At 44.2% G+C, this 14,827-nt stretch overlaps 1 protein-coding gene and 1 long non-coding RNA gene across 2 annotated transcripts in view; both read right to left on the reverse strand.

Annotated features, from left to right (window-relative positions):
- AP1S2 (adaptor related protein complex 1 subunit sigma 2) overlaps positions 1-329 on the reverse strand; it is a 133,556-nt gene extending 133,227 nt beyond the window's left edge. Inside the window, exon 1 of the mRNA XM_040423324.1 lies at positions 226-329. The gene's annotated coding sequence lies outside the window, so the exon portion shown is untranslated. The remainder of the gene's footprint in view (positions 1-225) is intronic.
- Positions 330-829: 500 nt separating this feature from the next.
- LOC120993233 overlaps positions 830-14,827 on the reverse strand; it is a 29,700-nt gene continuing 15,702 nt past the window's right edge. Inside the window, exons 2-4 of the long non-coding RNA XR_005777176.1 lie at positions 5,824-5,829; positions 3,165-3,171; positions 830-841 (exon numbers count right to left, since the gene is read on the reverse strand). This is a non-coding gene — a long non-coding RNA (uncharacterized LOC120993233). The remainder of the gene's footprint in view (positions 842-3,164; positions 3,172-5,823; positions 5,830-14,827) is intronic.

Below are 14,827 nucleotides of genomic sequence, written 5' to 3' on the forward strand. Positions count from 1 at the left end.
GGCTTCCATCAGGGCTCGTCACTAAACTTTCCGAGCTGGGAGGTAACTGATGTCAGCGCCGTCATGCTGACTGTCACCTGCGTGTGATGAAGAAGCGCGGTCCGGCAGAGAACGGTGCTGTGACAGAGAGGGGAGCACATGGAAAGCTGCCCGCACCTGCTCCGTGCACAGCCGCCTCCCGCCCCGTGCAGCACCGGACCCCGCCACACAGATCCGGTCACGTACCCTGAGCTGCTGCGCTGCACCGCGGCCCCGACTCTTCTGGTACTGGAGCCACACGTCACGCCGCCACCGAGCCCCCGCGTCATGACGTCACAGCGTACATCCGAATGGTGGGGGGGGGGGGGGGCAGAGCTAAGGTCCTGGCGATATGTGATGCGACACTGTCCCCTGTCAGCTGTGTGTGTGACACCTGTCACTACAACCCCCAGCATCCGCATGTGGTTGTCTGGTTATATGAACTGTCAGGTCCATCAGCTCAGCAGAGGATTCCTTATTATTAGGGCTTCATTCACACAGAGGGGATATTTATCAAAATTGGTGCTAAGGAAAAAATGACAGTTGCCCATAGCAACCAGTCAGATTCCGCCTTTCATTTTTCAGAGCTCCTTTTGAAAATGAAAGGTGAAATCTGATTGGTTGTTATGGGCAACTGAGCCAAGTATTCCTTTACGCCAATTTTGATAAATCTCCCCTGTGGTATTTTTGGGGATTGTCAAAACCACTAACAGTCATGTTTTGTTTTTTTACAAGATTTTTCTTTTTTGGGGGGTCACAACATTCTTTTCCAGAAATATTTTAAGTCCTATGGAGAATCCATAGTATTTCCCTATTGTCTTATCTAATTGCCAAATAAAAAATGAATGCTTAAAAATAGGGGAGCCATGCCAAATGAAGAAAAAAAATGGAGTTAGGCCTCTTTCACACGGGCGTTGCGGGAAAATGTGCGGGTGCGTTGCAGGAACATGCGCGATTTTTCAGCGCGAGTGCAAAACATTGTAATGCGTTTTGCACTCGCGTGAGAAAAATCGCGCATGTTTGGTACCCAAATCTGAACTTCTTCACAGAAGTTCGGGCTTGGGATCGGTGTTCTGTAGATTGTATTATTTTCCCTTATAACATGGTTATAAGGGAAAATAATAGCATTCTGAATACAGAATGCATAGTACAATAGGGCTGGAGGGGTTAGAAATAAATAATAATTTAACTCACCTTAGTCCACTTGATCGCGCAGCCTGGCATCTCCTTCTGTCTCCTTTCTTTGCTGTGTGCAGGAACAGGACCTGTGGTGACGTCACTCCGGTCATCACATGGTCCGTCACATGATCTTTTACCATGGTGATGGATCATGTGATGACCGGAGTGACGTCACCACAGGTCCTTTTCCTGCAATCAGCAAAGAAGGAGACAGAAGAGATGCCGGCTGCGCGATCAAGTGGATTAAGGTGAGTTAAAATATTATTATTATTTTTTTAACCCCCTCCTGCCCTATTGTACTATGCATTCTGTATTCAGAATGCTATTATTTCCCCTTATAACCATGTTATAAGAGAAAATAATAATGATCGGGTCTCCATCCCGATCATCTCCTAGCAACCATGCGTGAAAATCGCACTGCATCCGCACTTGCTTGCGATTTTCACGCAACCCCATTCACTTCTATGGGGCCTGTGTTACGTGAAAAACTCACAAAATAGAGCATGCTGCGATTTTCACGCAACGCACAAGTGATGCGTGAAAATCACTGCTCATGTGAACAGCCCCATAGAAATGAACTCACGCATTGCATCCGCTCGGAATATACGCCCGTGTGAAAGGGGCCTTAGGGTTGCAGGGGAAATAAGCAGTAGGGGAGGGAGTAGGGTGGGGAGAAGCGCCAGAGGACTATGTATGATGGGAAGAGGAATTCCCTGGAAAAAAATAGGAAGTCGAGATGATTCAGTGTAGGCTGTGTGAGGGTTAAAGGGGTTGTCTGTGTTCAGAGCTGAACCCGGACAAACCTCGATTTTCACCCCGGCAGCCCCCCTGACTTGAGCATCAGAGCAGTTCATGCTCCGATGCTCTCCTTTGCCCTGCGCTAGATTGCGCAGGGCAAGCGCTCTTTTGTTTATAATAACACACTGCTGGGCAGAAGCTTCCGCCCGGCAGTGTGTTCAGTGACGTCACTGGCTCTGATGGGCCATTTTACTGACTAGGGCAGCGCTAAAGCCCGCCCATCAGTGCCGGAAGAAGAGGCTTTGCTCACCTGCTAGGGACCCGATACGTCACCGAGTATAAGAAAACAGTCACTTCCAGCTAAGAATTTCCTATATGAAAACGGGGCTTCATAAATTGTGGCAAAGGTAGAACATGCATGTGTGTAATATGCATGTCACTCTAGTACTATTACACCAATGTTCCCAATCCCGGACAACCCCTTTAAGACTCCATGTTGTGTCCTCAGCCTCCATGTTTGTATTTCATACTGCCATTTTTGGTGTAATTAACTGTGAGCTTCTTGTGGAAAGTTACTGTAACTTCAAGGTCGCTCCTAGCCCCCAGCAACGCTTGTTAGAAAGGAATCTTAACAAGCACTAGGAGTACTAGTATGTGGCTAGCACCCACAGTTAAAGGGAACCTGTCACCTCCAACAAACATCCCAAGCTGGCAGCAGTACCTGAGAGTAGCCAGCAGCACGTTTGTAACGATCATTTCCTTCCTGCAGGCAGATGAAGCAATCCCCTGCCCGGCGCGCTTCTCTACTCAGGCTTGAAGTCACGGAGGCAGGGGCCTACTTGCTTCAAGTCACGGTAACCGCGCCCCCTTGCCTGCCCCTTCACTGTGACTGACAGCGCTTATGCACGACAGTTCGGCTGTCAGTCACAGCAAAGGGGCAGGCAAGGGGGCGCGGTTACCGTGACTTGAAGCAAGTAGGCCCCTGCCTCCGTGACTTCAAGCCTGAGTAGAGAAGCGCGCCGGGCAGGGGATTGCTTCATCTGCCTGCAGGAAGGAAATGATCGTTACAAACGTGCTGCTGGCTACTCTCAGGTACTGCTGCCGGCTTGGGATGTTTGTTGGAGGTGACAGCTTCCCTTTAAGATTAAAGGATAACTGTCACATTTAGACCCTAATTTCAATTTTCATATATGTAGTTACTAATAACATGATATTCCAGAATCAGTTACTATTAGACTGACTTACCCCATATTTAATAAGATTCAGCCCTTAGCATCCAGTCTGCATAAAACTGCAATTTCACTATTCAGTTAGGATAGCCGCCACTGCCCTCACCCTGAGGCTAATCCCGCCTGCCCTCACTAGCCAGTAACAATAGCCCCCCAAAAGTGTCAGTAACCAGAGCCCTCCCCCCTAAAGGGTTAAACTCCTGCAGCACAAAGGGGTCCTCTTACCACATGTTGCTTTCATTTATACACTGAGCAGATGGCAGATCTCCCTTCCCTGCTCTGCGCTGCTCCAACTCTGCAGTCTCCAAGTCTGCTGGTTGAGGGAGCGTCTGCCAAGCGCAGGGACAGGGAGAAGTGCACACAGACCAGGCACTGTTATCAGCTGCTGGGGAGGACCTGGCTTTAATCATTTACTTACAGTCCCTGGCTGCAGTGTCGGACTGGGGTTCATAGGGCCCACCAGTAACATTTATTTTGGGGGCCCACCGTACGGATACATTCAAATATAATAAATAATCTAACAAGTTTTTTATATGAACATAGGCTGGTTGAGGTGCTGTACATTGAATATATGTCTGAAATCCAGTAATTCTACTGTGTTATATGCCATTTGTGCAGGGGGTGGGAGACTAGGGGCCCACTTTGCTCAGGGGCCCACCCGGGGATTCCCCTGTACCCCTGTGGGCCAGTCCGAGCCTGCCTGGCTGTCAGTAATGTGACCTTGCACGCAGCCTGCATCTGCGTGCTCCGTCCTTCAACAGATAGACGGACCATGCCTAGCAACCCTATTTTAAGCACAGGTAAAAGTAGGCAGTACAGGGAACAAAAATAAGGAATTAAGGGGTAATTGAATACACAGTGAAAAGTTGAAATAGGGCCACCAAGGTGATATTAATCACCACAATCCAATACTCCAAAAAAATATATACGACATTTATCCTTTAAGGAGACGTTATAGGTGTATAGCCAAGAAGATGCTCATTTCAGATTGTGTTTTTAATGAGTTAATGACGTAAATGTTTGACTATGTCTTCAGTTGGAAATTATCCAGAAAATCGCTTTATTAACCTCTGCTTTCTTTAATAAAGTTTAGAAACTCTTGATACACAGCTCTATGCCTTTATTGGTTTTTCTCTATCGGTACCCATAACTTCTAATTCTGAGTCCACCGCTTATCCGGCATTGGAGTTTTTGGCCTAACAGCTGCGACCCAAAGAAGTCAATTCAACCCGAAAAACACAGGTGAACTGCAATTTCTATATAAAGGAGAAAAAAAAATATAAGAAAGTACTGAAAGTCTACTAGGGGCGCCAGATACTATCAAAATGATATCAGCAGGTACAGAATAAGCATCATAAAATCATAATGATGGAGGTGACTTACTTCCCCAGGGAAGGGGGTGCAAGATAAACTCGATACACTTGAACCCACTCCTTCCTTCGCCGAGATCGCCTGACAGGTGTCAATATCCCAAAGGTGATCACAGGGACTTCATAGAAGATTGTAGAAGTATTTATTCTGTAAAAAGCTTGACGCTTTTCGGGAAAAACACAGGTCTCCTTCTTCAGGAGCATAAAGCCATACATGTACCCAGAGCCATAGCTTTTTTATTTTTCCCATTTACATAGCCGTATGAGGGCTTGTTTTTTTCCAGGACAAGTTGTACATTTTAATGCCACGATTTAATATTTGATACAATGTAGTGGAAAGCAGGAAAACAAATTCCAAATGGGGTTAAATTGGAATAAAAATAATTAAGCCAATGTCTCATATGCTGCAGTGATAATTCATTGTGACCACAGCATCTGAGGGGGCTTTCTCTGGGAGCACTTCACTCCCGAGGCACAAACGGTTCCCCAATCATCTAGCATCAGAAAGCATCTTTTTTAAGATGCAAAACCTGTTCCCATATAATGACAGCAGATAAGATCCGGATCCCCAACACACAGCAGGACTATAAGATCCCTGGGACATTCATATGTTCTACATCTAATGTTGTTTATCTGATTCTCTGCACTAAATGTCCTGTTGGGGGCCTCTACGTTGGAGAAATAGGACAGAAACTCAATGCAAGGATGAGGTCCCACCTCCACACAATAAATAGAAGAAGCTACATTTTATTGTGGCTAAGCATTTCTGTAGCCTAGGACACAATGAAGAACACATGAAAGTTCTCATATTAAAAGGTAACTTCAAATCCCAAAAAGCTAGAAGAATTTGGGAATACTAATTTATAACACTGCTTGACACTTTGAATACTCACTACAAGATCTAAAGAGTCTTCTATAGACATAGTCGGGGCACCAGGTCTCTGAGATAACATCAATTTAGAGACCATAAAACTTTCACACCCCTTATCTGTAAGATAATTAAGGACTCATTCTAAAGATCTTTAATATTCTGTTGTTCTGTTGTTTTTCAAATGTCCATTCATTCCCCCATGTCTCTGTTCTTACTGTACTGTATATATGTTGCTGTTTCTTCATATATTATTGTAGTATGCCTGATGAAGGGACTGGTGATGTCTCGAAAGTTCGTTATGTAACATCATTACTTCTATTTTTGTTAGCCATTAAAAAGTATCAAACCTGCAATACTCTTATTTTTTTTCTCTTAATGAGAGCACTAAACTAGTTTTTTGGCTAACACAGTACCAGACTTTTCCCTTTTTTTTAATCTATTGCTGTGCATGCATTGCCACATAATGCTAGTGTCCTTTTCAAAAGGAAAGTGTAGCATCCACAGCATCAAGTCATAGTGTTCGTCTACATGCATGTCCTGATGCTATACGCAGTCAGAACACAGCACAGTGCGGCACCTGGAAAAAGACCAGGTAGGGGTGAGTACAGCCAGTACTAGCAGCACTGCGATTACTGTTCTCCACGCCACCTACATACTAATGAGTGCTTCCATAACAAAAGCAATCATTAGGATTCGCTTTTATAAAATGCACTGCCAAAGTGAAAAATAAAGCAATGACGGGTACTTTGCGCCCCAGGACGAGCATTCTCGTCCTGCGATTCTTCTTCCCCCCGCCTCCATGTGCGCTGCTGCGATCAGCAGCACGGGACCCGGCTGTTACTGACAGCCAGATCCATGCTGCATCCACCAGCAGCGGCGATAACGCAGATGCGGTAAATTAACCCCTCATATGTCGCGGTCAGCGCTGACCACGGCATATGGGAGGTTTGCACTTCCTCTCCTTAGCCATCGAGTCCACGAGCTGCGGTGGCGGCGACCGGATGGCGACAGGCATCGGGGCCTGCCAGATACGGAAGGTCAGGAGATCCAGCCTGAGGGCTGGGTCTCCTAGGCAACGGTCAGCGTCTTACTGTGTAAGACGCTGACAGTTCAATTTAGTACAATACAGAATGTCTTGTACTGAATTGAAACAGGGATCGAACTCTGAAAAGGTGAAGTCCCACAGTGGGACAAATATAAAACATGAGACACTAAAACATGATTTTTTTTTGTTTCAAAAATGCTTTTATTCTGTTAAATGTAAAAAAAAAAAAAAAAAAAAAGTTGACATATTAGGTATCGCCCCGTCCGTAACAACCTGCTCTATAAAAATATCACATGAACTAACCCCTCAGGTGAACACCGTAAAAAAAAAATATAAAAACTGTGTCAAAAAAGCAATTTTTTGTCACCTTACATCACAAAAAGTGTAATAGCAAGCAATCAAAAAGTCATATGCACCCCAAAATAGTGCCAAACAGTCATCTCATCCCGCAAAAATGATACCCTACCTAAGACAATCGCCAAAAAACAAAAAAAAACTATGGCTCTCAGACTATGGGGACACTAAAACATGATTTTTTTTTTTTTCAAAAATGATATTATTGTGTAAAACCTAAATAAATAAAATAAATCATACATATTAGGTACTGCCATGTCCGTAACAACCTGCTCTATAAAAATATCACATGACCTAACCCCTCAGATGAACACCGTAAAAAAAAAAAATAAAGTGTCAAAAAAGCAATTTTTGTCACCTTACATCACAAAAAGTGTAATACCAAGCGATCAAAAAGTCATACGCACCCCAAAATAGTACCAATCAAACAGTCATCTCATCCCGCAAAAATGAGACCCTACCTAAGGCAATCGCAAAAAAAATAAAATGGCTCTCAGAATATGGAGACACTGAAACATGAGTTTTTTTAAATCCAAAAATGCTGTTATTGTGTAAAACATAAATAAAAAAAGTATACATATTAGGTATCGCCGACTCCGTAAGAACCTGCTGTATAAAAATATCACATTAACTAAGCCCTTAGGTGAACACCATAAAAAATAAAAACGGTGTAAAAAAAAACATTTTTTGTCACCTTACATCATAAAAAGTGTAATAGCAAGCAATCAAAAAGTCATACGCACCCCAAAATCATACCAATCAAACCATCATCTCATCCCGCAAAAAATGATACCCTACCTAAGACAATTGCATAAAAAAAATATATATATCGCTCTCAGAATATGGAGCCACTGAAACATGATTTTTTTTAAATCCAAAAATGGTGTTATTGTGTAAAACATAAATAAATAAAAGTATACATATTAGGTATCGCCGAGTCTGTAAGAACCTGCTGTATAAAAATATCACATGACCTAACCCCTCAGGTGAACACCGTAAAAAAATTAAAATTAAAAAAGTGTGTCAAAACAGCCATTTTTTGTCACCTTACATTACAAAAAGTGTAATATCAAGCGATCATTAAGTCATACACACCCTAAAATAGTACCAAACAGTCATCTCATACCGAAAAAATTAGACCCTACATAAGACAGTCGCCCAAAAAATGAAAGAAAAAAAAACTATGGCTTTTAGAATATGGAGACACTAAAAAAATCCTTTTTTTCAAAAATGCTTTATTAAGTAAAACTGAAACAACCAAAAAAAGTAGTCATATTTGGTATTGTCGCGTCCGTAACAACCTGCTCTATGAAAAAAGCACATGATCTAACCTGCCAGATGAACATTGTAAATAACAAAATAAAAACGGTGCCAAAACAGCTATTTTTTGTTACCTTGCCTCACAAAAAGTGTAATATAGAGCAACCAAAAATCATATGTACCCTAAAATAGTACCAACACGAGAGGGAGATTAGTTCCCAATATAATAAATGGGTCTTGTGTAAAGTCCTGGTGCCTCCTACGCCAGGGCTCGACAAATCCCAGGCGCCAGGTCGCCATGGCGACCAGGAATTTAGTCCTGGCGCTTGGGTATTTGTCAGCCCGTTTTCAAAGGTGCCCGGGCGATGGGTGCGGAGCTGCCGTTCTGTCCGGAGGCAGCACCGTTTGAAACAGGTCCGTCACAGCACACAATAGCAGAGACGCTGGCAGCAGGGAGGGGAGGGACTCGGGAGGAGTGTAATCTGATCCTAGAGTGGAAGCTGCTTCTGCCAGCCCCTCCCCTCCCCGCCCACCAACCAATCAGAGCTGAGGCGAGGCAAGCACTAGCAGCTCTGAGTCCCAGCCACTGACACAAGTACAGGAGGGAGTCTAAAAGTAAGAATCGAATGAGTCACAAGTTAAAAGAATCTAAAGATCCGACTCAGTTAGTGACTCATTCGATTCTTTGAGTTAAAAGAGCAGTGAGTCAGACTCTAGAACAGGTTACACTGAGGCTGATGCTTTTGCAGCAGTGATAAGATTAAGGGACAGGAGCAGAGAGATAAGAGAAGTGACAGAGGACACAGTTTAGATTACAGTTTGAATTAACCCTTTAGGATCAAATTGGCTTCTCAAGGAGATCTATGTTAACCGCTTTACGTCCGCCCATAGGATATAAACGTCCTATGGGTGGACGTCTATTTCTGAACGGACGTTCCAGAACGTCTTTTCAGAAAGTGCAGCTGCACGCTAATCGTGCAGCTGCTGATCGGGTTGCCCGCTGTCAGTGACAGCAGGGCAACCCTAAGACAAGGCAGGGACAGTGCCCAGGTGTCCCTGCCTTCTAGATCGCTGCAGACACAGCGCTCACCGAGCGCTGTGTCTGCAGAGAAGGAAGCGCTGTGCGCTTCCTGTTCCGGCCCGGCGGTCATGTGAACGCCGTGACCGGAGAGTGCAGGGGCTGTGTGAGGTCTCTCAGAGACCTCGATCAGCCCTGCTGTGAGGCTGTACAGCGCTGGATTGCTGCTGTACAGCCTCTCTGGGGGGTGTATTTGTCCTGTAACTGGGGCTACTATGTAAGCCCCAGTTAAAGGAGAAATCAACAGTGAAAAAAAAAAAAAAAAAGTGAAGCAAATGTCCCCCAGAGGTCTTGTATGACCTTATGGGGGACGAAAAGTGTAAAATAAAAAAAATAAAAATAAAAGGTTGAAAATAAAAAAATAAAAAAAAGTTTCACATGTAAAAAAAAAAAGTCCCCAAGTAAGGAATGAAAAAAAAAAGTTAAAAATAGAAAAAATAAAAAAAAGTATACATATTAGGTATTGCCGCGTCCGTAAAAACCAGCTCTATAAAAATATCACATGACCTAACCCCTCGGGTGAACACCGTTAAAATTTAAAAAAACTGTGTCAAAACAAGCAATTTTTGTCACCTTGCATCACAAAAGGTGCAACACCAACTGATCAAAAACGCGTATGTCCCACAAAATAGTACCAATAAAACCGTCACCTCATCCCGCAAAAAATGAGCCCCTACATAAGAAAATCTCTCAAAAAATAAATAGCTCTTAGAACATGGAGACACTAAAACATCATTTTTTTGGTTTAAAAAATGCTATTATTGTGTTAAAGTGAAACAAATAAAAGAAAGTATACATATTAGGTATTGACGCGTCCGTAAAAACCAGCTCTATAAAAATATCACATGACCTAACCCCTCGGGTGAACACCGTAAAAAAAACAAAAAAAAACGGTGTCAAAACAAGCAATTTTTGTCACCTTGCATCACAAAAGGTGCAACACTAAGTGATCAAAAATGCGTATGTCCCACAAAATAGTACCAATAAAACCGTCACCTCATCCCGCAAAAAATGAGCCCCTACATAAGAAAATCTCTCAAAAAATACAAAAACTATAGCTCTCAGAACATGGACACATTAAAACATAATTTTTTTGTTTCAAAAATGCTATTATTGTGTAAAACTTTAATAAATGAGAAAAAGTATACATATTGGGTATCGCCACGTCCGTAACAATCTGCTCTATAAAAATGTCACTTGACTGAACCCCTCAGGTGAACGCTGTAAAAATAAATAAATAGAAACTGTGCTAAAACAACCAATTTTTTGGTCACCTTGCCCCATAAAGTGTTATAATGAATGATCAAAAAATCATATGTACCCAAAAATAGTACTAATAAAACTGGCACCTTATCCCCTAGTTTCCAAAATGGGGTCACTTCTTGGGAGTTTCTACTGTAAGGGTGCATCAGGGGGCTTCAAATGGGACATGGCATCTAAAAACCATGTGGAGTTCCTTTTCTTCTGCGCCCTGCCGTGTGCCCATACAGCAGTTTATGAACACATGTGGGGTGTTTCTGTAAACCGCAGAATCTGGGTAATAAATATTGAGTTTTGTTTGGCTGTTAACCATCGATGTGTTAAAGAAAAAAATTTATTAAAATGGAAAATCTGCCAAAAAAGTGAAATTTAAAAATTTGATCTCCATTTTCCTTTAATTCTTGTGGAACGCCTAAAGGGTTAACAAAGTTTGTAAAATCGGTTTTGAATACCTTGAGGGGTGTAGTTTCTACAATGGGGTCATTTATGGGGGTATCCACTATGTAGGCCCCACAAAGTGACTTCAGACCTGAACTGGTCCTTAAAAAGTGGGTTTTGGCAATTTCTTAAAAATTTGAAGAATTGCTTCTAAACTTCTAAGCCTTCTAACGTCCTAAAAAAGTAAAATGACATTTCCAAAATGATGCCAACATAAAGTAGACATATGGGGAATGTTAAATAATAAATATTTTATGAGGTATCACTTTCTGTTTTAAAAGCAGAGAAATTGAAATTTAGAAAATTGCGAATTTTTCAAATTTTTGGGTAAATTTGGGATTTTTTCATAAATAAAGGTGAAATATTTTGACTCAAATTTATGACTATCATGAAGTACAATGTGTCACGAGAAAACAATCTCTGAATGACTTGGATAAATAAAGGCGTTCCAAAGTTATTACCACATAAAGTGAGATATGTCAGTTTTGCAAGATTTGGCCTGGTCAGGAAGGGGGCAAATGGCCCAGATGGCAAGTGGTTAAAGGCATCCCTTCTGTCTCATTCAGTAGCTATAGAACTAAGGCTACTTTCACACTTGCGGCAGGATGGATCTGGCAGGCTGTTCACCCTGTCGGATCCGTCCTTCCGCTGTTTCGCCAGACCGCAGCTCTGTCCCCATTGACTATAATAGGGGCAGAGCTCTGGCGCAGCACAGCAGTGCATGGTAAAAGTACTGCATGTCCAACTTTTTAGTCCGGCGGCCTCTCACCGCGAACTGCCATGCTGCGCCGGAGCTCCACCCCCGTCCCCATTATAGTCAATAGGGTCCGGGGACGAAGCGGCGGTATATGTAACATGGTATACAGCATTATTGGGGGGGGGCTCTATGGAGAAGTGGGGGGGGGGGAGCACTATGGGGGCACCTACTGGGGGCTTTATGACGCGGCTCCGCCTGGCTCCTAACTTTTTTAGCTGGCTCCTAGATTCCAAGGAAATTTGTCAAGCCCTGTCCTACGCCTTCATTATTCCACATATCCCTTTTAAGTGCAACGTTACATTTATGCAATATCTTCACATTCCAGCAAGATAATACATAATACCTGAGGAGTTCCATTTAAATTTATAACCCACTTCCTTACCCTTTTTCCCTTTCATTACCCCTTCCTTCCCCCCTATTCTTCCCCCCCTTCCCCAGTTATGATCGGTTCAAGTTTACTGTCATGCAGTTATGCCTTGCTCCTTGGCAGGGCCGTCTTTAATATTGATTGGACCCTGGGCAAGAATTTACTTGGGCCCCCTGGATCCCTCCTTCACACACCCTAGCATGCAATCACGCCCTCCACCACAACACACACAAAAAAAAGTTGAACCACTGTGTGCAGTGAGCTTATACTTTAGGCGGCTGCTTCATGAGTGATTATCGCAGGGAAGGCAGGTTAGTAAGTGTACCCGAGCATTAGATTTTATAGAAAGGGTGAATAGACATATTATTTTAACTCCTAAGACGCCTGTGGCCACCGCGGATGCACAGGAGGCAGAAGCGCAGCTCCTGCACAGCCCGTCTCACCTTTTCAGAGAGCGCTGCTAAGGGCCATTTCAGCCACAGTTTTCTACTAAAATCAAACGGCTAAATAAACTATATTCTAAAAATGTTGCCTATCACTTGCCCTACACTTTAGCAAAAAAAAAAAAAAAAAATTTAATGGAGTGCTGTCCGCATCTGTTGCGGCCCCATTAACCACCTCCGGACCGCCTAACGCAGGATTGCGTTCCGGAGGTGGCAGCGCTGCGCAGAGTCACGCATATACGCGTCATCTCGCGAGACGCGAGATTTCGCTCAAAGCCGGCCCGCGCATGCGCATCGCGGGCCGGCAAAATTAAAAGAAGTATTTCGTCACCAGCCTGCCAGCAACGATCATTGGCTGGCAGGCTGGCGATTTTCAAAAAATCCAATCCAAAGTCATATAACAGATCATATTAGTAAATATGATCTGTTATATGGCTTGTCTGCTCCTGTGCTGGTCCTTTTCGTCGGTTGGATCCAGCACAGGAGCAGACTGAACTGTGAGTAGCACCAACACTACACCTTAGCCCCAGATCACCCACCTGCACCCCAATTAACCCTTTGATCACCCCTTTGATCGCCCCTGTCAATCACTAGTGAAAGGAAAAAAAGTGATCAGTGTAAACTGTCACTTTTTTTTTTTCACTAGTATTGGCTGTTAGGTTTTAGGGATAGTTTAGGCCCCTTGGTTAGGTAGTTAGCGTCAGTTAGCGCCCACCCCACCGCACCGCAGTCACTTTTATTCGCTGTTTAGCGTATCGCTAATCAGCATTTGTACTTTTATAGTATCTGTAAGTGATCAAAACTGATCACGGTCAGATCTATAATAGTATTAGTGTCACTTTAGTTTGCCCTCCACCCAAAACGCAGTGTTTGCCCGATCAGGCCTGATCGGTCGCCCACACGTGCGTTCACCCACGCCCGCCCCACCGCAGTGACAAAAAATATATATTTTTTGATCACTGCACATTCATTTTACACGCACTGCGGCGATAAAAAAATCAGTTTTGATATTTTTTATCAACCGCAGCAGCCTCCGGTACTTCGCTAGCCTCCCCTTTGTAAGACAGGTTTGCTTTTTTTCTTGGGTAGTCTCAGGGAATACCCCTAAATTTAGTAGTCCAAAATGTCAAACAGGGGGTATTCTTCTGAAGAGGCCTACAGGATTCTGACCCAGTCGGATGAGGAGTGGGAACCCTCATCTGACGAATCTAGCGGGTCAGAATATGAACCTGTGGAAAGCAGTGGCTCTCTGACCCAAAGTTCGGACGAGGAGGTGGAGGTCCCTGGCAGCACCAGGCGTACCCGGCCCCATGTCGCTAGACCACAGGTTACGCAGGATCCGCTTCAAGAGCAGCAGAGTGGGGCTGTCGCTGCCGGATCACGTGGTGAGGCATACACCAGCAGCGCAGCCCTTCCTGGACCTAGTACCAGCACTGCCGTACAACATGGTGAAGTAGCGAGCACCAGAAGGGCAGTTGAAGCTGGTACGGTGGCACGTGCAATAGTTACCCCGTCGCAGCCACCGCAAAGACAGGCCCGTAGAGCCCCTAGAGTCCCTGAGGTGCTGGCAAATCCTGATTGGCAGTCACCAACTTCAGCCGCACCAGTAGTTCCCCCTTTCACCGCCCAGTCTGGAGTTCGGGTTGAGACGGCTCAAATCGGTTCGGCCCTGGGATTTTTTGAGCTGTTCTTGACTGCGGAGCTCTTGGACTTAGTCGTGGCAGAGACCAACCAGTATGCCACACAATTTATAACCGCTAACCCGGGAAGCTATTATGCCCAGCCTTTCCGGTGGAAACCAGTCCAAGTTTCCGAACTTAAAATTTTTTTGGGCCTTCTCCTCAACATGGGCCTGACAAAAAAGCATGAATTGCGGTCATATTGGTCAACGCACCCAATTCATCACATGCCCATGTTCTCTGCTGCTATGTCCAGGACACGATTTGAGACCATCCTACGTTTTCTGCATTTTAGCGACAATACCACCTCCCGTCCCAGAGGCCACCCTGCTTTTGACCGGCTCCACAAAATTCGGCCCCTCATAGACCATTTCAACCTGAAATTTGCAGATTTGTATACCCCTGAGCAAAACATCTGCGTAGACGAGTCCCTAATACATTTTACCGGGCGCCTTGGCTTCAAACAATACATCCCAAGCAAGCGTGCCCGGTATGGGGTCAAATTGTATAAGCTCTGTGAAAGGGCCACAGGCTATACCCACAAATTTCGGATCTATGAGGGAAAAGATCAGACCCTGGAGCCGGTCGGTTGCCCTGACTACCTGGGGAGCAGTGGGAAGACAGTCTGGGACTTGGTGTCACCCTTATTCGGCAAGGGGTACCATCTTTATGTGGACAATTTCTACACAAGTGTGGCCCTCTTTAGGCATTTGTTTATAGAACGGATTTGCGCCTGTGGCA

Source organism: Bufo bufo, chromosome 3 (genome assembly GCF_905171765.1).
Source record: "Bufo bufo chromosome 3, aBufBuf1.1, whole genome shotgun sequence".
NCBI lineage: Eukaryota > Metazoa > Chordata > Amphibia > Anura > Bufonidae > Bufo > Bufo bufo.